Raw genomic sequence first — 21,030 nt, 5'->3', positions numbered from 1 at the left:
GTATCAAGGTTATTTCTATGTTAAGTCAAGTATTTAGAACAAATGTTTTATTGTTGAATACATAAAGAAAATATATTTTAAAATATATTTTATTGATTTTTTACAGAGAGGAAGGGAGAGGGATAGAAAGTTAGAAACATCGATGAGAGAGAAACATCGATCAGCTGCCTCCTGCACACCCCTTACTGGGGATGTACCCGCAACCAAGGTACATGCCCTTGACTGGAATTGAACCTGGGACCCTTCAGTCCACAGGCCGATGCTCTATCCACTGAGCCAAACGGGTTAAGGCAAGAAAATATTTTTATCTTGCTATTTGAAAATTCCATAATAGTCTCTCCCTTGGTGATGTAAACATGCTGTTCTATTACCTTGTTTTATTCTCTTGATACCTTTCTCTGTGGAGATTCCAGGATCCTTGATGAACAGTCTGGGCCCATATGACCCTAACCCCAAGTTCAGTTCATTCAGAGGGCCAGATTCTGATTGAACTTGACCAATCTATTTTTCTGTTTATGGAGTTGGAATTTGTACTAAAGATATATCAATTCTATTTAGCCTATGAGGACGTAGACAAGAAATCAAAGAGGGAGAGTGAGAGAGAAGCATCAATGTAAGAGAAATTAATCAGTTGCCTCCCTTAAGTGCCCTGACCAGGAATCAAACCCGCAACCTTTGTGTGTGTGTGTGTGTGTGTGTGTGTGTGTGTGTGTGTGTGTTCCTTGGCCAAGGTAATGCTTATATTAAATTCCCCTTTCCTGCGTAAACAAGTAAGAATAAATTTTAGATACTTTCAACAAAATAACTTGCCTCTGGAATAAAAAAAAAAAAATACTAACCTGCCCAGTGCACACATCTGCTATTGAAGAAATTGATGTACAGAACCGAGGAGGTAGGTGCACAGGTCTCACTTTGTCAGTGACAAAGGTGGCTTAGAACTCAGTTATTCCACTGCTGCTTCCTTGTTGAATGTCCTTTTCATATGGTTCATTCTATTGGCCTTAATATTATTTTCCTGTTTACACTCTGCTATTATCTTTATCTCCCCACCTCCACTAGATCTCATGCAGCCTAAATTTAATTGTGCATTTTACCAAAGATAAATTCCTATAGTTTGGTGATGAGAAAACAAACCCCAAAGATAAACACTGCAAACATTAATTTTTCAATTACAGAAATGCAGTTTTCAAAATACATATTTTATAATGTAGACTTTTTAGTTGACCATAACAATAGCATTGTCTTCTTACCATTGCCCCTAGGCAGGGGATATCTTTGAAATGTAAAATAATTATGTATGAGGCATTGTTTATTATTAAGCTCTAACAGGATGAAAGAAAGTAGAGACAAGGATTCACTCCTTTATTCAGAACAGTTCTTATCAATTTTCTGGCAAGGGAAGACTATAGACTTAGGATATATAGAACAAAATCCAACCAACACACATTTTTAGCACCTTACAATTAAGATCAAAGCCTTCTAAAAATCCAGCTGTGAATTTCTTATAATTAGCTTGCTACTCAGTAGAACACATATTGTAAGTATTGCTTCTTGAATAACATCCTTGAATAATGCAGCTGGGAGCATAGTCAGTTGAGCATCGATGCATCTGGGTAGCTGAAAAGATGAAAATCAAATGTGAATTCTGATGAAGTAATTTCATTTGGAGCCTTTCATATTCCTTCCACAATAAATTTAAAAAAAAATGAACTCTCAAGTTCAGCTGGTTCAGTCGACTCCATGCCAATTCACATTTTCATATAATAAAAGTAAATGAATAAAAAACACAAAAATCTATTTTCTCACCTAGTGGTGAGACTTTTTTTTAATGTATGGTGACTTTAGTAATTTGTTCTGATAACATAATAGCTGACCTGCTTTATGAAGGGAACTGAATATGTTATTATTGCTAAAATTGTATGATGTTGCTGTAATTACTCATTACAAGATGTAATCTTCTCTAAAAATTCACTTAAGAGTATGTTCAGTTTCAATAAGAATTCTTTTGTGGAATGACTATAATGATGATCCTGGGATAATCTTTTCATTGTGAAATAATATCAGTACATTTTCTGAAACCATTTTGTCACCATGTGCTTATAATGCAATGAATGCCTTCAAGAATTTAGTCAGCTGATAACGTCATAATTTCAAATAATATATCCTTAAAATTCAATTAATGTAATGGAGCTATCTCCTTGTTTTAGTTATATGTATGGAAGCTTATTTTACAGAGAGGAAGGGAGAGGGATAGAGAGTTAGAAACATCGATGAGAGAGAAACATCGATCAGCTGCCTCCTGCACACCCTCTACGAGGGATGTGACCGCAACCAAGGTACATGCCCTTGACCGAAATCGAACCTGGGACCTTTCAGTCCACAGGCCGATGCTCTATCCACTGAGCCAAACCGGTTAGGGCTTGGAAGTTTATTTTAATTACAGTATAAATTTCAGTTTTAGCTCTCATTTATTTGATGTTAATATAATATTTAAATTTGTTTGACTTTAAGATTTTAGAGCATAAAAAGGAATTTATATGCATAGCCCATGGACACAGACAATAGTGAGGTGAAGGCTTCAATTTGTCCTCTCCACTTGGGGAAGGAGCCAACTGGAAGGGAACAAAGGGAGGAAAATGAGACACATCTGTATTTCTCTCAACAATTCGAAGTCAGAAATTGTGAGGCCTTTAGCTTAGTTCTTTTGTTCAGGATTACTTTAATTTTTCAGGGCATCTTTTTGTTCCACACAAATTTTTAAATTGTCTTTTACTATTTCTGTGAAAAATGCAATTGGAATTTTGATAGGAACAACATAAACTTTGTAGATCACTTTGGGTCAAATGGATATTTTAACAATAATAATTATTCCAATCCATGAACAAAGGAAATCTGTCTTCTTATTTATGTCTTCTATTGGTTTATTTGTGATTTTTTAAAAATAAAAGTACTTTACCGATGTAGCAAAAGAAATACATTTTCTGAAAAAAAGTATTTTCATCTTTGAGTGAGCTTTTGATGTTTATAAAGCTTAACAAATTACTTGAGAAAACTGGATTAAATGTAAAGCAGATAATATAGTAATTCTGGAAAATATTCTCACAAGTTAAAAACACACACACAACTGTCTCTTTTGTTGACATTTTGACAGATGACATATTAGGAAACCTCTGGTCATAGAATTTAAGATTCTGCAATGAATGACAATTTCTTGTCAGCTAATTGACTACCAGTGGCAAAAAGCAATAAAAGAAAACACTCAAGGGAACACAATCTGTTAGAAAATGTCGTTTAGTTTTTCAAAATAAGTGCATTTTGAATTACAACCTTGAATAGTTCTGGTTACTCCTTGTAAAGAAAAACATGATCTGGAAAAATAATGATTATCTAATTGAAAACCTGATAGGCAGTAACAATGGGATCAGGAAAGTCCTTCCTTGAAATATTTAAAGTGTTTCTGTTAAAACAAGCAGCAGAATTTTAGGTTTTATATTCAAAGAGATATTAAACTTAAAGTAAAATATCATTATATAGTTTTCTAGCTAATATTTTTATTCAAATATAACAATGACCTGACTTCAAAGTTTTGCAGATATCCCATGGGTGTCATACTTTCCACCCTATTGTTTTTCCTTACAAGCATATAACAGAGATTTAAAAATTAATTGTATTCTCTCAAATAAACATTATCTTGAGGCGATTGTATGAATATTAATAAAGAACTCATCCTTGAGTCTCACTATGTGATATGGGAAATATAATAAGACTATAAATAAATGCTTATATCTGTAATTGTCTAAAAAGTGAGTAGGAAAATATTAATCTTTTACAAAGTGAAAAAAAATGTTCTCTTAAAATTTTCTAGCTAATTACACCATTAGAAAGGAGAAATAATCAGCTCTATGGCTTATATTGTGCTTCATGTATACAGCTCAGTTAATGAAAAAATGTTCCAAGTAAGTGAGAAAATCATTATGTCAATTAGTGCTTTTTAAAAAGCTAAAAAAGTATGTTTTCGATGTATGATTCCATTTTATTCTTAATTTACATAATTGATTGGTGTTAAAATGGCTTCATTTTATTATAGGGCACTACATAATAGTTGTGGGGTTTGCTTTTGCTTTCATTTGTAAGAATGAAGATACCTTACAAGAGTTTCTGGAGGTTGGGGAAGTGCTATGGTTTCATAGAATGTAAAATTGTGGAAACTGTGATTGGCCCTCATAAGATGCCTTCATAGTATTTACTATTATCTGAAAAGAAACAATAATAGATTGAGACTCAAAGAAATAATGAGTTTTTCCAAGGTCATCCAAAAAATAATGAAGAAGTAATGGCAAGTTCAAAAAGAAAACAAATTGAAATCAGTTGGGGGTTGATGAATTAATCTATCAGATACCACTGATTGAACCATTTGTGTGCGTTGTTCCTTATCCTGGAAAAATAAAATAATCTTTAAGGGTGAAACATAGAAAAATTATTTGTATCATATTATTTAGAATCAGTTTATAATGTTTAAATGGGACATCGTGCCCTCTCTGGAAGTGCCTCTAATCATTTTCAAAGCTGGAGTTTAGTGGCCAGATTGTGAAGTAGGTGTAGGTAATGAAAGGTGCAAACAGGAATTTGAAAGAGCCTGCTGTTTGAGAAATGTGGATTAAATTGTCTCCCTTAAGAGGAAGACCAGAGATAAGTTTTATATATTAAAAACAGATGATAATAGCTAAGATTTGAAAACAGTCCACCTGCCCCTCAGTAGATGAGTGGATAAAAGACATTTACACAATGGATGGACCTGGAGAGCATTTTGATAAATGAAATAAGCTTGTCAGAGAAAGGCAAATACCATATAATTTCAGTTATATGTGTGATCTAAAGAACAAAATAAACTAACAAACAAAATAGAAATAGACTTATAGATAGAGAGAACAGACTGACAGCTGTCAGAGAGGAGGAATGTTCTGGGGCTGGGTAAAATGGGTGAAAAAATTAAGCAAAAGGAACAACAAAAAACTCATAAACATAGATAACAGCATAGTGACTACCGGAGGAAGAGGGGTGTGGGGGCAAGTACAAGAGAGTAAGGGGGATAGACAGCAATGGAAGGAGACTAGACTTTGGGTGGTGAACACACAGAACAGTATACAGATGGTATATTATACAATTGTACACTTGAAACCCATAGAATTTTATTAACCAATGTAAGCACCAAATTTCAATAAAAATCCTATCTCATAAAAGAGTAATATGCAAATTAACCATCACTCTGTCACTCCGTCACAAAGATGGTGGCAGCCACGAAGCTAGAGTGAGCAGGAGGCTTGAGTTGCCCCTGATGATGGAGGAAGTCAAGCTTCCTGCATTCCCTGGCTGGCATTGGGCTCCGCTCAAGGCTACAAAGTCTCAATTATAGAAGATAAATAAATCTAAGATACCTGCTGAAAAAAGAAAAAAAGGAGAGGCTGGAAGCTTGTGTAACCAGGGGATATGGCCAGCATGAAAATGGCAATCAGCCCCTCACCCAGGCTGTCCAGCACCCCAGTAGGGACCCCACCCTGAAGGGGGTGTGGCCAGCCTGAAAACAGCCCTCAGACCCTCACCAAGGCTGGCCAGAAACCCCAGTGGGACACCCACCCTTCAGGGAAAACCAGCCAGCTCCCACCATGCACCAGGCCTCTATCCTATATAATAATAGGGTAATATGCAATCTGACCTTAACAGCAGAACAACAGGGAATGACAGGTCACTATGACACACACTGACCACCAGGGGCCAGACGCTCAATGCAGGAGCTGCTCCCTAGTTGTCAGTGCACTCCCACAGGGGGAGCTCTGCTCAGCCACAAGCCAGGCTGATGGCTGACAGTACAGTGGTTGTGGTGGGAGCCTCTCTCTCCTCCTCAGTAGTGCTAAGGATGTCGGACTGTAGCTTAGACCTGCGCCCCGCTGGCAAGTGGACATCTCCCAAGGGTTCCCGGGCTGCCAGGGGAATTCTGACTGTCAGCTTAGGCCTGATCCCCTGGGGAGCAGGTCTAAGCCAGCAGGTGGACATCCCTGAGGGGTCCTAGAAAATGCAAGAGGGCACAGGCCAGGCTGAGAGACCACCCCCCCAAGTGCACAAATTTATGTTCACCAGGCCTCTAGTATATTTATAAAAACAGATTATGATATAAAATGAAAAAGGCTGCCTTCAAGGCAATTAACTAAAATTCATGCTAAATCTAAAATCCATGGTGATCATCATAGCACGGGGGGAAGTAGGTAATCAGCGGAAAGCCAAGGAGCAGGGAAATGTGGTGAATGAGCCAGACACTGCATGATGGACCAGAGAGTCTTGTTTGTCTGGAAGCTGTGGTCCAGGGCCAATGAATCCAGTCCTGAGAGGCTGAAGCTTGGTTTAGAATTGAGTCATGAGGACCAAAAATAGAAATCATGAGCTACTGAGGAACAGTCACTGTCCAATTCTGATCAAGGATGAGAACTATGCTGAGTTACTGACAGTGAAGAAGGCACTTTCATGAGTCCATTTGTTAGCTTATCATTTGGAGCAGTTTTTGTTTTTGTTTTTTTCTTCACCACTTTTTGCTTTAGCAATGGCTGGATTCTCTCTCTCTCTCTCTCTCTCTCTCTCTCTCTCTCTCTCTCCCTCACTCTCTCTTCAAAATGTGCATTCCTAGAGAATTTTGCATTTTCAATTAAAGTCTCTGAGTGTAGGATTTATTTATTAACCATTAGAACGCTTCCCTGATGTATACTCATTGCTAAGAATTCTCAGAGTGTTGGAGGCACAGGGATCTAAGTAACCCTTTAAAAATTATCAAGTCTTTTCAGAGTGCAATGGATAGATTCTAACACATAAGGAATAGGTTACATTGATCATTTTTAAAAAAGTGTTTTCCTTTATTGATTTTTAGAGACAGAAGAAGGAAGAGGGATAGAGAGGTAGAAACATCAATGAGAAAAACATCAATGATGAGAGAGAGTCATTGATCGGTTGCCTCCTGCACGCCCCCCACTGTGGATCAAGCCAGCAACTGGGGCATGTACCCTGACTAGGAGTCAAATCAGAGACCTCTTGGTTCATGGGTCAATGCTCAACCACTGAGCCACACCAGCCTGGCATTGATCATTTTATGACTACATTTTTTTGGAATAAAGATTTCTGATAAACAAGATGATATACAGAGTATTTTAATATTATTTAAGAAGAGAACGAAATTGGGAAATAATAATAATGAAATGGAGAAGGAAATTACCTAGGTAGTACTACGTTAAATATAAGTTCATCATGAATTTCCACAAATTAAAGTAAAATAATGATCACTGTAACTGGCTTTGCTCATTAAAAAGTTCATCAATTTGTATTATTCATGATAATTGAGAGTACCCTGAAGGGTAGGAGCTAATGTTTATAAATGAAGGCACTAGGAAACATTTGATAATTTCTTGTTGGAGGGAGAAATTCTTGAACTCAGAATGACTAAGTAATAGCTGCCAAAAAGTTATGACAGTTTCTTAATCTCTGAAGTGCACTCAGTTCCGCTAAGGATCTTGTTAAAATGCAGATTGTGATTCCCTAAGTTCAGGGTGAAACCCAATATTCTGTATTTCCAACAAAATTTCTAAAGACAACATTGCTAATACTCTGTAGATAGTGTTTTGAGGAGAAATTCTCTATTCTAGCCCATCAGAAGAAGATCTGGGCTAGATTTATAGTTCAACCCAGAAAACAAAAATTATGTGTTTTATGGTTTTACTCTTTAACAATATTAGTGACCCGTTCCTTTCTTAGATTGCTGTTAGGTGTTGGGGGCAGATTGTATAACGTCAGCCACAGATGACAATAGGATTCCATACTCATGTACTCCATAAATCTCACTAACTTGATGAAACTATTTTGGAGGAATTTCAAGCAGCTGGCTTTCTTACAAGTGGGAGATATTGAGCCACAGAAACAGTGCTTTGTAGCTGGCATTGATATCACCAGAATGTCAGGACCTAGGAAAAAAATACATAGGGGATTTTTTAAAAGAATGCAGAGGAAAATGTATTTTATGTTTGTTTTATCATACTTTTCTCATGAAGGAATATCCCTAGAGACTGCAAATTCCTAATTGAGAAGGGAGTGGAGCATTTTATAAAGAATCTGTCAAAGTGATGAATTCCCAAATCAAGAGCATGAAAATAGCCACTTTTGGTTTGGAAATTGCTTTTTGAGAATGAAAAGTGATTGAACTTAAGGATGTATGTTTACACAGCCAGGAGAAAAGTAAAATGTGAGTGACATGATAACAATGCACAGGTTTTGTGCCTGGGAAATATTAACAAGTAGAAATTGAGTGATGAAAGAAAGGGAGAATCTTTTTTAGCAGCCAAAGTTGGCGCCTGAAGAATTAACACTATTAACATTAAAAACAACATAAGAAGTCTCCATTAGTTATATTGACTCTAATAATATGCCATTTGATATTAGTGACCCATTCCTGATAACAATTAACTACTTGCAGAATGCTTTATTCCAGTTTTCTCAGCAACTTTAAAAAGCAATTATTAATTAACTTGCTCCCAAAGCTTTTCAATTAGAATATTCTACAAACAGGGAAAAAAGGTATGGCTTTGTCATTTCTTTTATGTGTTGGTGCAAGATTCAAATATTTCTCAAGGATGTGTCAGGAGCTCAGCTGAATTTAGAGAGTGAGAGAGAAAGAAAGGGAGAGAGAGAGAGAGAGAGAGAGAGAGAGAGAGAGAGAGAGAGAGAGAACTGAGCTGTCAGATGACAGACCAGGAAGCCAATAGTAAGAGTTAAACTGTTCATCGCTTACTATGATGGTATAAGCACGAGTGTAAAACTGGAGGAAATACCTTCTTCTATTCCATTTCCCCCAAGGGATAGTGTACTGGAAAAGGCAGGTGGATCAGTGGTTATCATCCTGTTCAGGAACCAAAGGCTCTGGGGGTCAAGGGAGGGCTAGTTGAAAAAGAAAGTTATACAAAGTACTGGGTACTTCAAGATTTGTCCCTCTTCCATCAGGAGTTCCCAGCGAGGCACCAGAAAACCTCTACTCAAATCGTTATGAGTTTGAATGTCTACTTCTTGACTTCCAGAGATGGAGAGTTAGAGACAGGTAAACTTATAAATTCTCTCTCAACACTCAGAATTGCTTTCTTTCCTTCATGTTTGTTTACAAATCTTCCCATCTTTCATGTTTGTATTAAAAAAAAACAACAACACCTTAGACATTTGTTTAACTTCCATTTAAACATCTAACCAAATGAACATCTAACCAAATATAATATAGTAGAGGCTCGATACATGAAAATTCATGCACTTAGGGGGGTCACGCAGCCCGGCCTGCACCCTCTGGCAGTTGGGATGCCATCAGGGATGTCCACCTGCTCTCCAGGGGATCAGGCCTAAGATAGCAGTCAGACATCCTCTGGAAGCCCGAGAGCCCTCGGGAGGATGTCTGACTAATGGCCTAAGTCCATGTGGGGAGCGGGCCTAAGCCAGCAGTCAGACATCCTTAGCACTGCCACAGAGGTGGGAGAGGCTTCCACCACACCGCTGTGCTGGCCAGCCATGAGCCGGTTTCTGGTTGAGCAGTGCTCCCCCTGTGGAAGCGCACTGACCTGTGTTGAGCATCTGCCCCTTGGTGCTCAGTGTGTGTCATAGAGATCGGTCGTTCCCTGTCGTTCAGGCCGTTAGGATCAATTGCATATTACCCTTTTATTATATAGCATTCTAAAACACAATCATGCAAATTTTACTTTATTTTCTACTATAATTTTCTAGTAGGTTTTGAATTTTAAAATATAATTTTTGCTAATAGTAGCTATTAAAAAATCACAAATAGTGAATCATTGAATATATATAGAAGTTAAATTTTTTCCTAAGATAATTTGTTTCTCATTTCAGTAATTTCTTTGTATTTCCCATAAAGAATAAATATATAGAGAGTAATGCACAGAGTAATTATATTTCTTTAACCAAGGCAGAAATAACTAAACAGAGAGATCCAAGGTGGCTACTGACTGGTTGGCAGGCTGCAAGAGAGTGTGTGAGTGAGAGAACGAAAGGAGAATGCATGGACGGGCGGGGAGTGTCTGTATTTGTGAGAGAGGAGCAGCTATATTCCACAGGACTGTTGGGGACTGGTGGACCAGGCTCCTCTGGCCAGGCAGCCTCTACTGCATCTGAAATCTCTCCTGGAGTGGCCAGCTCTGCGGCAGAGACTGAGCCATGCTGAAGGTAAGCCCAGCCTTACCTTCAACCGGGAGACTTCAGAGACCTCCCGGGACCCTACAACCACAACACACAGGAACCAGGAACCAGCTGCCTCAGCTGCAAACCCATGAACACTGAGACTCCAGCCTCCCTGACTGTGGGCACCTAAAAAGTCTGTCCAGGGGGAGACAAAGTAGTGCCGAATACCTGGAAGGGCCCTGCGCCTTCTCACAGAACAGATAGAAGGAACAGCCAGATGTATAGGTTTCCTTGCTTTTTGGGTTTTTTTTGCTTTTTTTTTCAATAAAGGTGCATGCTTAAATAAACTGGCTTCCACAATGCAGTCAAATTAATTTATATGAGAAGACAAGGGTGGAGTTTGGGGAAAGCCCTCTCCCACTGACTCAGGGGGCTGTTCTGTCTGGTAACACCTCTCTGGTGTCACGAGACGTGCCTACCATGATGGTTAGAATTTCAATTCTGCAATGTCTACCTCTGAGAGAATTCATCCTTTGCCATTTGTATTAATTGCTCCCTTTTCTTTGATAAAACCTGTGTAACATGGCTTTGACATCAGATCGTACGTAAGCCTATTCACTTTATAAGAGAAGAAAAATCCTGTCAGAGTGTCCTTTCTATTCCAAAAACGCTTTGAAATTGCATAGATACCTCAGACCTTAAATTATGTAAAGGTGAAATTGATATGGTCATCTACTCAGTTTTATAAAATGTTCCATCCTTTATCACTGGAGATTTATCATTATCAACCAAGGAATGTTATTTCATGTTTTGTATTGTCTATCAAGGTAAGAGTTATAGGATAATTGGAAATGTTTCTATTTTCAAATCAATATAAAAACATTCTGAGAGCAATTATTTTAGTAAGTATTTATGATATTTTAATATATACCAAACAGGGTTGTTTGTATGAAAAATAATAAATAAATTAATTAATTAATAAATAAACTGTATTGTGCATACTCACAATTATAAACCACTTTTACCCCACCCCATATATAAAATACTGAGCCATTGTTCAGCTAACTCAGGCAAACATGTAATTCTAAGGTTGCATACAAAATAATATAGACATATATGTCTGATATTTCCTACTCAAAAACTTTGAAATACTAAATAAAGCTACCATATCATTGGCACTATTTTAAGAATTGTCCTTTTGGAATTATTTTCACCAGAGATATTCTCAAGGACTCTGGTATTTGCTTACTCAGGCAAAGTGAAAGTGTAGGTGTCTGTTGCTGAAAGTAAAAAGTAAAGAAAAAAAAAGTTGTTCTTGAATCATTGTTTGCTTCCGTTACCCTCATGAGTATAAGTGACTCAGGAAAGGAGTCTTTGCCTCTATCCCAGCTTTTGAAAAGAGCAGTATCCCTATGGTTATCTAGATCAGTTAAATGAAAATATTTGTCAGTGTGGTTAAGCATCTGGTTTTTAAAAACTCATCAGATGGTTCAAATTTGCATCTGTCAGAGCAAGTTCCTCCTTGAACCCTGCTCTCTGTACTAACTGTTGGGAACTCAGTTCCTCTTTTATCCTCTGCTCCACTATGCCAACAGTTGGGTCTGAGCTCCTCTGCCAAGAGTTTGGCCTTCTTGAATGCCAGGTAGTAGACAGAGAATCTATGAGAAGTTGTGGGTGTATAAGAGAATCTTTATTGTAGGGGCCAGTGGTCAAGTGGCTATTGTTAACAAGGAGCCACTAGACAAAACAGTTCTTCACACCACATAGCCGTACACCAGCTCGGTAGCAATATCTCTTTCCTACATAGTAGCAGCAGCTTTTGTACCCACAGCCATTATTTGAGCAGCTCCACACTGCCAGCTAGTCACTAACTCACCTTCTCCAAAATGTAGCAGCACCTAACATAGGAGCTAGCCTTACCAAGCAGCCTCCCTGGTTGGTCAGTACAACTTCATACTACTGAGACAAAAGAGGCCTATTTGCAAAAGCTGACCTCCTTCTTTTGGGTTATAGCAGGGCGTGCTCGCACAGTGTACATACAGATTACTGTGGCCTTGCTCTTGCACCTGTGTATAGTCCTTGGACACTGGTATTAATATCCCCATGCTCTGAGTGACCTTGGACATCCGGCGAACTCTGAACAAGGCCTCTACACTCCAACTGGCCTTGTGCTCTGAATAAGGCCTCCTCAGCATCTATAGTTTAGAACGACTAGTTGAGAGCATGCACTGCTTACAATTGCTATGGCAGCTCCTCTGAGAGCTGGCTCAAGTCCTCTCAAGATGCTCTGTCTTAAGTTAGCTCCAATATTTTGATTTCCTGGACTAACATCTAATAATAGACGTTATGGTTCAGATAAGGCAATCACTTTCATCTACAGAAAAATTTCCAGTAAGTGTGGCCTCAATCATTCAATTTCTTAAACCTGTATATGTAGGAACAGGAATTAGAAGGAGAAGGAAAGGCATTATATACGTTATCTCCTCATGACTGCCCCACCCCCCCCCACACACACACACACTCACACTGATTACTCTCTTTATAGTAAGAAAATTGCCTCCCCTTTTTTCAAAATTGTAATCAAGATAATACATGCATCTTATATCACTAAAACATTTCTAGCTGACTGCACCTGCACCTGTTTTAAAAATGACCTCACAGGATTTTTCTGAGCAGTGTGTAGGTAATCAATATATTTGTTTTACTATGGTATCTATATTGAGGACTTTTCTAAAAGAAAATCACTATCACAATTTATAAAAAGAAAAACCAACATTGATATTGATCAGTGACTATGAGCAAACACTGTTCTAAGTACTTGACATATATTGACACATTTACTCTTCAAAGCAACACTGTGAGGTAGACATTCCAGGCTCTTTGCGGGTACTGAAACAGAGGCATATAGATAATAATAAGTTCCCAAGGTCATAGTGGTGATGAAGGGGCAGAGTCAGCTGGCATCCTGGCTGCAAACAAAGCCCAAGCCTTACACAATATATACTAGTGTCTTGTGAGTTTCATTGCCCAAACTGCTGGCAACTTCCCAAAGAAGTGACTGTTGTGGCACAGAGAATCTTATTATGTGGAACTGAAATCCCAGAAAAAAAAATATATATATATATACTAATTAGCCTTTCATATGCAATTTAAAAATGGAACCCTAGGCTTCAGGGTTATATCCCTCTTCTATACAACTCAGAGATAATTTGTGGTTGGTTGTTGCACAATTCTGCCATCAAAATGTCCTACATTTCTTTTTCTCCTTCTTTACAAATTGTCTTTATGTTTTATTAATACTATCTAATCTTGTTGTATTACATTTTATGAAACATCCACTCATTTGCTTTTTGGAAGGAGATGGACTATGAATAAGCAAATACCTTGATTTATAAAATATTTTCTTGATTTATACATTATCTTGATTTATAAAATATTAACTCAATTATGTAGAAGCATTTCCTACATTATGAAAAACAACCAAGTGTAGAGAACAAGGTCCTGATGCTGGAATTTTTTATTAGTTTTTTAAGTGTCTTGGTGTCAGTTTACCATTGACTGATTTGATTCTGTGGCAGAGTCAGGCTTTTTATATTAGCAAAGGATAGAGTTATATTTATGGTGACATTAATGTGGCAGGTTATTTTGAAAAATGTATTATTCATCTCATTTTGCTAAGGATGGAACAGAAATTTGAGAGTTTCTTTTGTGTCAGTTCCTACAGCTCCTAAGTAACAAAATTGGTGGTTGGGATAAAATATTTTTATCTTAGACCAGTGCAGTGTACTTTCCACATGAGGAGTGTGAATGAATGACTCAGCTATTTTTTCTGTGACATATACCTCCCAAAGGCTGATAGAGCACAGGGGAAATCTCAACAAAGGTCCAGGAGATTAAATATTAGGTCAGAATCTACACAATGACAAGTACAAATGAAGCAATGGTGGAATTGTGGATTAGTAGATTATATTAATGAAAGTTTAGGCAAAAATACAGATGACTTATTGGGATCCAGCCACCATTGCTGAGTGCAATAACAAATGTTGATAATGACAATTCATTTTAAGGATACAAAGTCCACAAACATCTCCCCCCCCACACCCCTAAATAATCAGTGTTTGAGAATTGCCAGTTTTAAGAATTTCTAGCATCTACTTAGCAAAGTGATAGCTGTATTCAGAATCACAGCCAAAGTTAGGAACTTTGTTTTCTTTTAAAATTAATGTCTTACTCTCCTAAAAAAGTCCTTCTTAGCATGATATATCATATATCATATATCATAAATGTAAAAATAAAAGCTTTACACATATAATATAGTTAAGGTGTATGTCTTCCCCCAGGCTAGTCCAGGTTAGCTTCTTCTAGGTTTCTGGACATCTGCCATGTTGCTGCTGTCTCACATTGTCCAGAGGTTTACCTGTAACCTTCTGAATCACATATAATTCTCTAAAATCAGGTGTGAGACAAATAAAGACAAATGAAGTCATCACTCAGCTTCAAATTGTTTGTTTTATTACCCACATATTTGAAAAAGTGATGGCCAATGTTGATATTTAATCCCATAATAGATGAAAGGTACATTCTCTTAGTGACTTACTCAATGATTACTTTGGACTTTATTTTGTTAGAAAAATGCTCAGGTTGGTAATCTTGGAATCAGAACAAACAATGTAACAATAAGATTACCCTTTGTGACAGCATTGATGGACTTGGAGAACATTATGCTAAGTAAAATAAGCCAGTCAGAGAGAAACAAGTACCCTATAATTTCACTCCTATGTGAACTTCAATGAACAAACTGAACTAACAAGTGAAATAGAGACAGACTCATAGATAGCAGACAGAGAGCTCCGGAGGAAGGAGGGTGTTGGAAAGAGTGGAGCGATTGAGCAAAAAAGAAAAAAAAAAAAAAGAGAAAGAACTCAGGTACACAGACAACAGGGTGATGATTGGGGATGGCAGTGGAGGTGGAAGAGGGCATAGGAATAAATGATGATGGAAAAAAATTAAAAACTAAAGAAAAATAAATAATAAGTAAAAGTCAGTGCCAAACCATTGGTTCACTCTAAATAAATAAATAAATAAATAAATAAATAAATAAATAATAGCCTGTTTTATTGAGTTCAATTTCATAGTATTTTATAGTTTCCTCCAGGGGAAAACGTTTATAGCCCCATTGAATTCTACAATCCTTGAAAGACCATTCCAGTTTTCATGTTTGTATTATCACTGTCCGGCATGACATGTCATATGTGGTTGCAAGCAAAACATATGCACTGAGTAAATGCCTACATTACTTACCAAGGTCTCAAAATACCATTAACCAATTATTTTTGTCTTTCATTGTTATGTTAGTGTGTTTGTCTATATGTGTGTATATAGTAAACTTGCTCAGAAGTATTATTAACATTTACGATATGTCAAATGAACAAAATATAGGGTAAAAAGGGTGATCTACTGACAACAAAAGGACATACCTTTTCAAATAAGAAAAGATCACATCACTTCTGATATTCCCAGATACTTATATTGCATCTGGTCAAATTTGCAGCAATAAAGGAAAAAATATATATTTATAATTAAGGATGTTGTGTTGGAACTCCCTGTAATTGCCGCATACATTAATTAGGAATTAAAAGTAAGTCAATAGTTCGAATGTGTTGTTTTACATATTTTAGCATGTAATTTTAAATTTCAGTTCAATATCTTCCAAAGTTTATTAATAACTAGAGGCCTGATGCATGAAATTCAAGCCAAGGGGCTCTGGGGGCCGAGGCAGCAGCCCTGGCAGCCGTCCTGGCCCTAGCAGCAATAGCCCTGGAAAGACATCTAGAAGGGCATCCAGTCTAATTAGCATATTATGATTTTATTATTATAGATTGTATTTATTTCTGAATCTCAATTCTCTCAAATGTGTATTCACCCAGAATGGTGAACACCTTATGTTGAGGCAGAAGTCTAACAATATTTAATATTACAGGATGGTTTATGCATAATATTTTATCGAGTCAGATATTTGTTAGTGGTATACATTTACATAATTAGATTAAACTCATGTCTACTATTAAAAATAACCACTAAGAAATGTCTTGATTCATGGCATCAGATATTGCACATTATGCTAATATATTTGATGAAATTAGTATGATTTAATATATGACGAGACATCCGATAATGCCAGATGGACTTGGACAGATCAACAAGTCCCAAGGGTATATAATAATCATGTAGGGGAAGCAATATAATTACAAATTATAATGATATTTAACTTGAGTTCCTCAAGGACATGAATAAAACATAATTGCTGTTAAGTATATACTTGTACTTAATGAAAGCTGTTTCATGAGAGGAAAAAATATGAAAGGATATTTTACAATAAGAACCAAAGTCAAGAAAGTGAATTAAAATAAGAAATGGAATTTTTGGCAGCAAATAGAATGTTGGATAAAAACTACTCATAGAAATTCCAGTGATGATACCAACAATGGATTTACTTCTAGATGCTGAATAAGATCCCAAGTACATAAGTAGTTCTGTCAATGAAACACAATGCTTAAGTGGGATTGTTGCTGAGCAACAGACCGATTTTGCAAATGTTTGGCTACATCTCCATTCACACAAATTGATTATACTATCATGGGATTTCATTCTCTCACACATGTGTACAGGCTGTGATGAAACCCTCACATGGTTACATGGACTTTGATTTTTCTCAAATCAAAATATAAATATTTTTAAATGGAAAAAAAAAAGATTAAAAACCTGTTATAAGAATTGTGGCTAGGGAGAATCCTGAGAAAGTTTTCCTCCTGAGGCTGAACTGGAAACAGTTCAGCTCTGGACCCATCTTCTTTGTTTTTACTATTGAAAACAAGTGCTTTTGCAATATGAAGAGCAACTGTAAATTATGTTCATTTTTTTAAAAGCTGATCTTTTTGGCCCTAAAACAACTGCTACGGAAGCTTTGATAAACTTGGAAAAACATTTATTCAATGCAATATTGATCACCTGTATGAAAGTACTGTTAGTATAAGATTAAAAAGAAAAGAAAAGAAAAGAAAAGAAAAAAGAAAAGAAAAAAGAAAAGAAAAGAAAAGAAAAGAAAAGAAAGCCATAATATTAAGGAAGAGGACCATGGTTTTTGCCCTTTAACAAAAACTGTTGCCCTTAAGGCACTCTGAAAACTCACTGCAGTTGTAGAAAGACTGAAAAAATCTCTCTACCCATGAGGATGGGCAGAAATATGTGCTAAACCCAATATTATAGCTGAAGAAGAGCAAGATAATTGTGAAGGTCACATATGCTATGCTCAGGGACACTGTCTTTTAAACACCAAGCTTAATCCAAATATCAGACTCACCAGCAAGCTAACATGTTTTGTGTAAAAATAACCATCAAATACAGCTGGGAGCTCTGCAAGAGACAGATATTCTCTATGAGGCACAATGCAAAGAGAAGACAAATGCCAAGGGTTGACATTGGGGAAAGAACTTCTGGCTGAGCAACCCCCATCCTAAACACACTATGCTACTAAAGAAAGTCGATGACTATAGAGCGCTGAGGGTAACCATAGTAACAATAAATCTCCAATCTCTTTGGATCTTTACTAGATGAACACAAACTCCACGCTAAAGTCCAAAATCATTTGCTTCATTCTCTCTGGCCTGATACAAGACTCTGGCATGATAAAAAACATAAAGCCAATTAGGTAATGCCAGTGTTCATGCTGACTACCAAGTGAATTTTGGATATAAGTGTGACAAATGGTGTTGTCAAGTTCTATTATGTGAAGGACTAGTTATTGTTTATCTTGAAAACATGTATGTAATGGGTTGTATTTGCTTGGCTGTAGAAAAGGGTGAGCTTTCTGTTTTGGCAATCTCTTTGCAATTAAATGTGATGAGCATTACATTCTGGTTTAATGCTTGTTCAATAATAAAACTTTATTTTTCTTCTATCTTTTTGGAGAGGTTCTATGTTAGTTTCTGAAGAAAATAGCCTGGCTAATAGTGCTCACACAACAGTCAGGTAAAACATATATATATACCTTTTATCTAAAGCTCCAAACTTTTGGAATACTAACCAGGTGAACCACCCTCTCCAAATTCAAGACTTTAATATTGAAAAAGCCTGGGGAATATGAGTCTAGAATCCAATGAGAATCATCTATGGTTGGAAACATGGGAAGCCAGGAATCTTGCCTGCTAGTGTGCCTCTTGAGGAGCTATTGTCTTTCTATCACATTTGGAATGGGTATATGAAAATCCAGTATTGCAGCAGCCTAAGGACAGTTCTTTTAATTTATATAAATTAGCATTGATATCCCCTTCGGGATGGATGAGAGCACAACTCTGGTTAGAGTTAGCCGGTAATGAACTGGCTGCTCTATTTGAAGACATGGCATGTCCGGCTGATGGCCTAACCCTGAGTCCACTTCATGTGAGGGCCTATATTTCATCTCTAGGAGTCTCATCAGTCATACAGTTTTTAATGAAGAAGCAGACATGATGAAAGAGCCCAATCCGGGAATAATTAAAAACTTGGATAAAAGACTGTACCTTCATAAGAAGATAACAGGATGGAGAGTAGTTGAACTAAGGTAAATAAACAAGGTAGTAAGCTGATGAAAATGACAGTGCCATTAATTTGCATTTTTCTTGGCCCTATGCATGTAAAAGGAGCCCTTCCTATTTGGATCATGAGCAAAGCTGAGAAGCTGTCTAGGATTCCTCATTTATCCACATGCCTTTCTCAGGAATACATATTAGTCATGTAAAGGATTCTTTTGCTTTTGAAGTTCTTGAAAGCACTTCATAGTTATAGCTCCATTCATGGAGATGGCTACCGCATGGAATTCAGCTACCAGCAGACTTTGCTCTTTTGATGAGGCAAGCACATTGGGGTCCACAAGATCATGACAAAAGGGATACTGTGGCAAAGGATAGCTGATTACCTGCTGCCTCCCATGACCATGGAAGGACTAAGGACATTAGAAACCCATCAGGAGGAGTTGCTAATGGCAGTACTTGAAGCCTTTTAGTAAAGCTAAGCTGGGAGAAGATGCAGTGGTGTACTAACATGATGGGTGAGTTCCCTATTGATTTCCATTAGCAGTTTGTTGCAGCTCAACATTCACTGGCATGGACCATGGGACAGATCAAAATCATTCTCTAGTTTCATCAATCTTTGTCTGAGTTCTCTTGTAGACTACCCAAACCCAAGTTAACATGAAGGATGGTAAAGACAGATAATTACTCTAATCCTGGCATCAGGTACTCAGTTTTCAGGCAATCTAGAGAAAGACCAAAAATAAAAAAATTCAAGACTGCTACACGGGCTGCTCAGACAGCATTTCTTACTAATGGGAATAATCCCTACTCTGTGCAATTTATAAAGGCAAAAAATGAAAAAAGGGATATTGTATGTCACTGTTGCAAGAGGAAAAGATGTTAGAAGGATTATGGGGGGGAAAAAACTCTGTAGGATGCAGGAATTATAGAAAAAAAGAGAAACAGAAAAGCCTAGAAGGACAAAATTCTCAGCTATGAGATAATTTTCAAATGGCTCAAAATTGACAGATTGAGGAAACCTTGGAAGTGAAAGTTGTGAACCATACATGTCAATAACTTTTTCTAAATCAGGCTAATTCATCCTTGCCTCTTGTGATAAATATTGGTATGACTCACCCTGTAATTTTCTCAGATATTTCTTCCATTCCATTTGGAAAAGATCAACACAGGTTGTTAGTAGTTTGAGTCAGCCTTCTACCTTTTCTTTTTCCACCACTATTCCTATACAAGCAGGTCCTCTTAATAACACACATTATTACTTTTTCTTGATTGTCCTGTAAATCTAGGAGAATTTACAGGAGAGACCTGTGCTGCGATTTAAAAGCTATCATATTTTGAACTCTGGGTGGAGTGTTTGTGGAACTTTTTGGGGAAAATGCTCCTCAGTTGGTTATTGTGTGCCTTATTAAAAAACACAACAACAAAAAACAATAATATGCCAGGAGCATGTCAAAGAGTGACAGTCTCATATTGACCAGGAAAAGCACCCTGGTCAGAAACAAATAGAAGCATCAAAATTCTAGGGAATAATGATACTGGTTTAATTTGACATGTAGAACCAATAGAAATAGCTTACCAGAAGGATAGGCAATGGCTATGTGTAAAACAGTATTATTTGTTGAGTGCCCAATTAAAAGAAATAAAACAAATTAAGATTATTGTTAAAATATTAAATTTGACAGCAAAATAGTTTTCAAATTAATTAAAGTCAAGTTTTCAAATTAATTAAATTTGGCTACTTTGAAATAAGTAATTATTCAAAAAGTATTAACAAAAATTTTCATTTCGTGGTAAACATGCTATGAACCTAAAGCAGTCATATTTTTGTGCAAAAAAGTTATCTAGACTGCATTATAAATTCTCCAAAAAGTCTCCTAATTAAATAAAAAAAAAAGGGGGATAGTGGAAAAATATAGTGGAAAAATGCCATGTAAGGAAATAGATCCTGTAACTAAATTACATTTAAATAAATTTTTTTTGTTTATAATGCTAATAGCGAGACACCCAGGAAAAATACACATGATGCCAGGGTAAGCCAGGGAAAGATCATTTTAAAGAAAAAACCCTAAGTAAGATTTCCTTTATTAACCTTTGGTCGAGAATACATTTGTATACTTTCAGAGAACAGCTTCAAGACCATGTGGATTCCTGCGACAATGGATCCCAGAGAGAAACTGACCAAATTGCCCCAGCCACAAAGAGAGGAGAGACAGTTCAGAGATGGAGATGGTGAAGACGCCTTGCCATGCTAGCAGTC

The sequence above is a fragment of the Myotis nattereri genome (assembly GCF_964212035.1).
Source record: "Myotis nattereri genome assembly, chromosome: 3".
Lineage (NCBI taxonomy): Eukaryota > Metazoa > Chordata > Mammalia > Chiroptera > Vespertilionidae > Myotis > Myotis nattereri.
The sequence above is the reverse complement of the archived record's forward strand: the minus strand, read 5'-3'. Positions refer to the sequence as shown.